At 38.6% G+C, this 8,428-nt stretch overlaps 1 pseudogene; it reads right to left on the bottom strand.

The window, feature by feature from the left end:
• Window positions 1–3,297: 3,297 nt before the first annotated feature.
• Window positions 3,298–7,967, bottom strand: LOC119922146 (annotated as a pseudogene).
• Between the last annotated feature and the right edge of the window lie 461 nt (window positions 7,968–8,428).

The raw sequence follows: 8,428 nt of genomic DNA, 5'->3' as shown, positions 1-8,428 counted from the left end.
GTACAGTGCCTAGGACATGGTAACCACTTAAGAAATACCACAGTTATCATTATTATTTCAGTATTTATTGAATGTTGACTGTATGCAGAACACCATAAAAAGTGCTTAGGAGAGTACAAAAGAATTGGTAGACGTTTTCCCTGCCCATAATGAGCTTACAGTCTAGAGGGGGAGACAGACATTTAGATGAATAATTTATGATATATTACTTATAGATCACGTATCTGTTTTTCAGCTTAGAAAACTATTCTACTACTATCTCACCACTCTTATCTAGCCATTCATAATCACATCTCTGAGGAGATGCATTTCAGGTCTTTTATCCCCAGAATACTTACAGGTACATAGAGAAACTTAAAATGAGTTTCTTCAGTCTCTAAATAACATTTTTTGACTTATACTGCATAGCATAAGTACAGGTCATATTAGCTGAATGACATAAAAACTCTTTAAAACTGTTTTCCAAATCCAAAGCTCACATCTCTGCTACATCAGTTCTAAATTGAGCAACATTTTTATAAGCCGACTATCATGCAAAAAAGCTAATATTTTGTCTTTTTTAACCTTTTCCCTAAGCAACATGTTCTCCCTCTCCAAGCTTGTTATTACCAGTCTTAACCATTCTTTGTTTTCCTCTTCTACCTTGAGTTAAATGTCAACACCCAGCACTCTTTATTTCTCTTCATATTTCAATGCACTTACTCCTGTCAACATGTGATAGTGTTCTATGTTTCCAAGAACTGATGCAATTTAAGAATGCAATTAGACCCAATAATGACCTGTGTTGGACACTTGCTTACCTACGTTGTGTGGATAATGGGTAAAACACATTCCTAAATATAAAATGGGTTGTGCTCATAAGTAAAAGCTCAGTATAACAAGACTGTTTTTACATATCATGTTCAATGTGTCTACTAGAAATATTTTTGGATGCTATATAAGTGGAGCTCAATGAAGAATTAAAACATTTTTCAAAGAAAAAGAATAAAACTCACCTTTCTTAGGTTAGCAGACAGTGAGCATTTCCAATGAGAGGTTTAGTTTAAACTTTCCATCTCCATCTCTTTGCCTAAACGCAAATGTCTTTGGATCTGAAAGTCATGAAGCTACCACAGGATAGAAATTCTGTATTATAAAATTTATAGATGAGTAATTACTTCCCTTCAAAATAGGTTTTTAATATCTTCATAGGAAGAAAATTATAAATTCTGTTGACCAAATCTTGTAATCTATCCTGAGATAGATCCATCCTAACAGCTGAATTGAATTTTGAGATAGAGTATGTCATAATTTCATACCTCAGAAGAAGAAAATATTTTCTCTATCATTTATGGTAGAAAAAGTTCCCCAACCATCTTTGAACAGTCTCTTCAACATAGTCCAAGGGAGAAAAGTGGTTCCTCTTTGACATCAAGAAGTATTTAAAATAAATTCCAAAAGAGTTTGTGAACCATATGGTCCCTCAAGGGTTTAACAATCTCCTGTGAGATTGATTTACCAAAGAAGTGAACTTTGAGAACTTTTCTTAAGGACCTGAGATGCATTAATGTCCCTGTCCAATTAACCCATTTTCAGTATTTTTGTCCAAATATAGTAGCTGCTTCTATTGTGCTTTGTGAATAGGCATAGGACACAGTTGTTTGTTTCTTTCATTGGGAAAGTTCTCTGCAATGGACTGACATTAATAGATTGGCTCAAACTACAAATTTTTCAAGCTCACTGTTCCATATGAATTCATAAATCACTTCAGAAAGTGGTCTTTAATTGTACAAATCTAATTTATAGCAAAAATACTACCCCAGAAGACAAATCAAACAACCACTAAAATATGTTACAAATTGCAAATGAATTTCAACTTACCCCTCAAGATCTTTTCAAGGCTAAATAATGATAATTAATAATAATTAAAGTACTTGTTAAGTGCTTACTATGTGCCAAGTACTTTTCTAAGCACTGGGTAGTACAGGTTGGACACAGTCCCTGTCCCACATTGGGTGCACATTCTTAATCCCCATTATTTAAAAATAAGGTGACTGAAGCCCAGAGAAGTTAAGTGGCTTGCCCAAGGTAACACAGCAGAAATGTGACAGAGACTGGATTAGAATCCATGACCTTCTGACTTCCTGGTCCATGCCCTTTCCACTACACTATGTTGCTCCTTAGAAGACTTAGAAAAGGGAAGAGTGGGAATTCTTGAAGAGGTTAATTGGCTTGGAGTGTAATACCCTTCCTGAAAATAATTTTTAAATTCCACTCAGGGTTTAACTACTCAGGCTGGGAAATAGCTCATTCTCAGCAGAGTTAAATGCCCCTTACATGAATCTTTATTCAACAGTAACAATAATAATAATAATAATGGTAGTATTTGTTAAGCACTTGTCATATGCCTAGAGTAGTAGTAATTTTCAGACTCATGCTATTACTAATGCTAAGGCTCTGTTTGCTCCTGAATTTGCTTCAGACAAGTGGAGATGCATATCCTGGAACACCATGAGGTGGCATAACTGAGAGGTAAGAATAAGAATCTCTTATGCTGTGGACCATAAACCTGTCTATCAACACTGTTAGACTGTACTCTGCCAAGATCTTAGTACAGCATTCAATAAATGCAATTGATTGACTGATAAGATTGTCCTCCTGGAAACGAAAATGGTCTTATGTGACCAGCCATAAAAAAGATCTCTCCAGCTATGGGTGCGTATTTTAGATGGGACAAGTCCCCCAAAGTTCCATTTTCCCCCAAATTTCCTAATAATAATAATTGTGGTATTTTGTCAAGTGCTTTCTATGTGCCAAGGGCTGCTATTCCTGCCTTTGAGATGAACAGTGAATACCCAGATTCTCCATTTCCGCATATAGGTGCAAAGCCAAGACTATCACTACATTGGCAAAACAAAGATTGCCAGTTTGTTTTACAACATTGTTCCCCACAGCTAAAGAAGCTTTTCTTAACTAGTTCCAAATCCCCTATTTAGGTTTTCTACCTCAAAGTACTAGGTTTTTGCTTCAGCAATATTGTACAGAAAATGTTTTGGGACCCCTTTTACATTAGTCAATTCAGTGATGTCTTTGATATGTACTTTCTATAAAAAAATTTGCAGAATTTCAAAATAATTAAAGGTGAGAAAATAGGTCATAGGAGGAAGGGTCAAAGTAATTGAGTGTTTTGAATCTGGAGAATCAATCAATCAATCAATCAATCGTATTTATTGAGCACTTACTGTGTGCAGAACTGTACTAAGCGCTTGGGAAGTACAAGTTGGCAACATAAGAGAAGAGAAGGCTAGAAGATCACAATTATGCCTTCAAGAGTCTTGAAGGAAGGATTGTGGTCAGTTGTTCCCCAAGCTCATTAACTGCTGAATGAGAGCAAGGAAAGGATGAAAGATTGTGGTCAGACTTAAAAAAGAACATTTTGAATATCAGTGATTAAACACTGAAATGGGCTTCTCCGATGGTTTCTCTCTTTCCCCTCTTCTGAGCAGGCCTGGATCACTCTATCAATAAGCAGAATTTATTGTAATAAACTTTTGGTAAAGTACAATTAGGCTAGCAGACATGAACCAGTCCTCAAAGTGTTTACAGAGAAAGTTACTAAAATAATTTTCAGATAGAAGGAAGACGGAAAAGTGGATATGTATGTGAGTTAGTGTTAAGTACAAGGATATGGAAGATCGAAGGTGTGTGAACTAGGTACATAAGTTCTACAGGTGGTTGTGAATAATAATAATGATGGTGTATTTGTTAAGTGCTTACTATATGTCAAGGATTGTACGGGTAGATACAAAATATTCAAGTCAGACACTCCCTCTTGCAACATGAGGTTCCCAATGTAAGAGGGAAACAGAGCAGGTATTGAATCCCCATTTTACAGACGAGGTAACTGAGACACAGAGAAGTTAGGTTACTTGCCCTGGGTCACATAGAGGACATGTGGAAGAGCCGGGATTAGAACCCAGGTCCCCTCTAACTCCCTGACCCCTGCTCTTTCCTGTAGTCCAGATTCTTCGGGACACAATCATGTGCAGAAGCAGATGGACCACTTGGGCTCGGCCTAGAGAATGGGATAGTTCAGAGGGTTATGAGTAGCAGGCTGTCCAATCTCTTTAACCACCAGCCCCAGACCAGGGCCACCACATTACAGCTGGCCTGGGGCCATCAGGGGATTAATACATTACTCTTGAATGTGGAGTGTGATTTTTACCTTAACTTGGTAATTTTTTTCATCAAAGCTCGTTTTACAAGTACCATAAATAAATGGGGAAATGGTTACATAGATAGCATGTAGTAATGCCCAGGCCCTCATTGGAATACAGGGTGTAGTTAGGAAATCCAAAATTAGAAGAGAAATTCCAGAGATGGCTGAAGAGCATGGCCTGGGTAGGGTTACAGGATTAAGAAAGAAAGTTTAAAGGCACTAGGATGGACTAACCTAAAGAAAGCAGGGTGAGGGGTGATGTAATAATGGACTGCAAATAAATTACCTCTCATGCAAAAAGCAGCAGTTTCTCACCTCCAGGACCAATGGGCAAAGGCAGAACTAAAGCAATAAAGTGATGGTTCCACCTAAGGAATTCCCCATTAAGTTATTAGTTTTCTATTCTAGTTGGAGAACTCATTCTTGTTGTAAAGCATGATTTCCTGGACCAGGATATTCCTGGGTCAGCTGTGGAAGTATATACAATGCACAAGTCTATGGGTAATAATTATATATATTATTATTATTATTATTACAATATTAATGATATGCACTATATTCTGATACGATATCATTATATAATATACCATCATTACTAACATAACATATAATGTTACTATATTATTAATAACAATGATGATAATAATGACATTAATCATGTCCAACAGTGTACCTGACCCACTCAGGGTTGGAAATCTAAATGAGAGGACAAGAGATAGTTAATCCCTATTTTTAAAATGAGGAAACTAAAGTGAAGAGAAGTGTGATTTTCCCAAGGTCAACTGGTCGACTAGGATCAAAACCCAGGTACTTTGACTCCCTATCCCACACTTTTTCCACGAGGCTATACTGCTTCTCTGATATTTATGCAAATCTTGTCAAATCCCTAAAGATTGGAACAAAGTTCAATGATTTAGCTGACTTGACACAACAAAATCTGTCTAAGCATCAAGAGAGAACTTTGCGGGTTTGACTGCTCAGCTCTATTACACCCATAATTGCAGAAATAATGTGCTGCTTTAAACAGTGGACCGACTTCAATATTCACTAGTGCAGTCATTCATTCATTCATTCAATTGTATTTATTGAGTGCTTACTGTGTGCAAAGCAGTGTACTAAGCACTTGGAAAGTACAATTCATTAAAAAATAGAGTAAATCCCTGCCCAACAAAGTGCTCATATTCTAGAAGGGGAAAATGATAATTGCATTTGTTAAATGCTTACTATGTGCCAACACTGTTCTAAGCGCTAGGATAGATATAACATAATCAGGTTGTCCCACTTGGGGAGCACAGTCTTAATCCCCATTTTCCAGATGAAGTAACTGAGGCACAGAGAAGTTAAGTGGCTTGCCCAAAGTCACACAGCAGACACTTGGTGGAGCCAGGATTAGAACCCACATCCTCTGACTCCCAAGCCCATGCTCTTTCCACTAAAACATGCTATTTCTGTCATGTGGTCCAATTTTCACGACAGCATAGGTTAATGCCCCTCCAATTTCTCTCAGATTTCCTTATCTTCATTCCAGTCAAGGAAATATTTCTAGTTCCTTTCCCACTAAGTCAACCAGGAAAGGCACCAGATCCTCAGAAAAACAGGTAATCAATCTGAGCTTTTCGCTAAGTTTTCGCTGCTTCTACTAGTCATCAGAGAAAATGAATGTGCAGTTTATCGAGTATTAGAGTATTCAGGGGGGTATGGATGCTTTAAAAAATCAATAAAAAAGGAATTCAGATGCATATTCCACCAACTCCCTCGTACAGAATCTCTTCATTCATTAATTCATTCAATCAGATTTATTGAGTGCTTACTGTGTGATGTACCAAGAAATCAATCATATTTATTGAGCGCTTACTGTGTGCAAAGCACTGTACTAAGCGCTTGGGAAGTACAAGTTGTCAACATATGGAGACAGTCCCTACCCAACAGTGGGCTCACAGTCTAGAAGTGCTCCCCAAGCACTTGGGAGAGAACAATACAACAATAAGCAGGCACATTTCCTGCCCACAAAGAGCTTACAGTCTACAGGCAGGGAAACAGACATTAATATAAATAAATACATTATAGATACGTTTATAAGTGTTGTGGGGCTGGGGGGTGGAAGAACAAAGGGACCAAGTCAGGGTGACACAGTAGGGCATGGGAGAAGAGGAAGGGGGGGCTTAATCAGGGAAGGTCTCTTGAAGAAGATATGCCTTCAATAAACCTTTGAATGGGGGAGAGTAGTTGTCTGTCGGATTTGAGGAGGGAGGGCACTCCAGGCCAGAGGCAGGACTTGGGCAAGGGTCGGTTCTGAGACAGCCAAGAACAAGGTACAGTGAGGTTAGCATTAGAGGAGGAATTGTGTGGTCTAGGCTGTAATAGGAGAGTAGTGAGATGTGAGCCCGTTATTGGGTAGGGACCGTCTCTATATGTTGCCAACTTGTACTTCCCAAGCGCTTAGTATAGTGCTCTACACACAGTAAGAGCTCAATAAATACGATTGAATGAATGAATGAATCAATGAATGAATGAGGCAGGAGGGGGCAAGTTGATTTAGTACTTTAGAACCAATGGTGAGGCATTTTTGTTTGATGCAGAGGTGGATAAATAACTGGAGTTTTTTAAGGAGTGGGGTGACATGCCCTGAACGTTTTTGTAGAGAAATTATCTGGGCAGCAGAGTGAAGTAAGTACAGGAATGGGGAGAGACAGGAGGCTGGAAGGTCAGCAAGGAGGCTGATGCAGTAATACAGCAGGGATAGGATGACTGATTGTATTAACGGTAGCAGTTTGGAAGGAGAGGAAAGTCATATTGTTCATTCTTCAGAAAAAAAAATATTTGCAACAACTCTCTGTTCTCTCTTGTTCTATCTGCATAAACTAAATCACTTCCTTTCAGAGCTATTAATTGTGCAGCCATAACCGCTCTTTGATTCCATAAATTCCTCAAGACATTTTTCACCTCTGTATTTCTTACCGTGTAGACTATGGGATTTAACATCGCAGTGATTATAGCAAAAAATACCGTCACTAGTTTATCAACAGCTAAGGTGGACACAGGCTGGGTATATGTAAAGATACAGGGGAAAAAATATAGGTCATGACAGTGAAGTGGGAACCACAGGTGGACAGAGCTTTCTTTGAAGAATTTGAGTTCTCAGGTACTGCAGTATGACAATATTCGAGATAAACAACATGGTTAAGATGAACATGCACATCACCCCACTGTTAGCCGACACCATGAGCCCCAGGACGTAGGTGTCGGCACAGGCGAGTTTCAGCAAAGGGAACAAGTCACACATGAAGTGGTCGATGACACTAAGTCAACAGAAAGGGAGTTGGAACATAAAGAGAATCTGCAATGTCACATGGAGTAAGCCACCCATCCACACCACTCCCACCAACAAGTGGCACATATGCCAGCTCATAGTGGTCATGTAATGCAGTGGCTTACAGATGGCTACATAGCGGTCATAGGCCATCACTATAAGGAGAATGATTTCCGAGCTGCCCAAGGAATGGGATAAGTAATACTGGGCCATGTAATGATTGAAGGATATTATTTTCCTCCTGTAGAGCAAGTCCACGATCATTTTAGGTGTGGTGACACAGGTGTAGCAAGCATCTATAAAGGCCAGGTAGATGACAAAGAAGTACATTGGATCAGAAAGAGTGTGACTGAAAGTAATTGTTGTCATGATGAGCAGATTTTCCCCTACCGTGAAAAGAAAAAACACTAGAAACACGACAAAGAAGATTATCTGCAGATGTGGATCCTGCATCGGTCCCAGTAGGATGAATTACATTACATTGTATTTGATCTCTGGGTCATCCATTGAAAATGAACGTGTAAGGAGGAATAGATTTACCTGCAAATGAGGAACAAATTTACACAAGAGATAGTGACAAGAGTTGGATTTTCACAGTGATAGAAAGATGTGCTTCTCCTTGACTGGGAGAAGCAACGTGGAACATAAATCAATGTCATGGTGCCATTGATTAATGATCTATGATGTAATCCTCCCATCCTACTCAGCATTGATTGGACCTCAAAATATCCCTGCCCGATAATTTAAATTAAATATGGAAAACAAGGAAAGAGTCTAGTGGAGAGCAACAGGAATGATTAAAGAAATGTAACAAAGTTCCCGTGATGTAAAATAAGAGGGATTGGATTATTTAGTGTGAGCAGTTTCCTGAAACATAAAGGGTTGTTTTTTGAAGGATGCTTAAAGGCCATGTTCCACAT

The sequence above is a fragment of the Tachyglossus aculeatus genome, unplaced genomic scaffold, assembly GCF_015852505.1.
Source record: "Tachyglossus aculeatus isolate mTacAcu1 unplaced genomic scaffold, mTacAcu1.pri SUPER_6_unloc_5, whole genome shotgun sequence".
Taxonomy (NCBI): domain Eukaryota; kingdom Metazoa; phylum Chordata; class Mammalia; order Monotremata; family Tachyglossidae; genus Tachyglossus; species Tachyglossus aculeatus.
The sequence above is the reverse complement of the archived record's forward strand: the minus strand, read 5'-3'. Positions and strand labels throughout refer to the sequence as shown.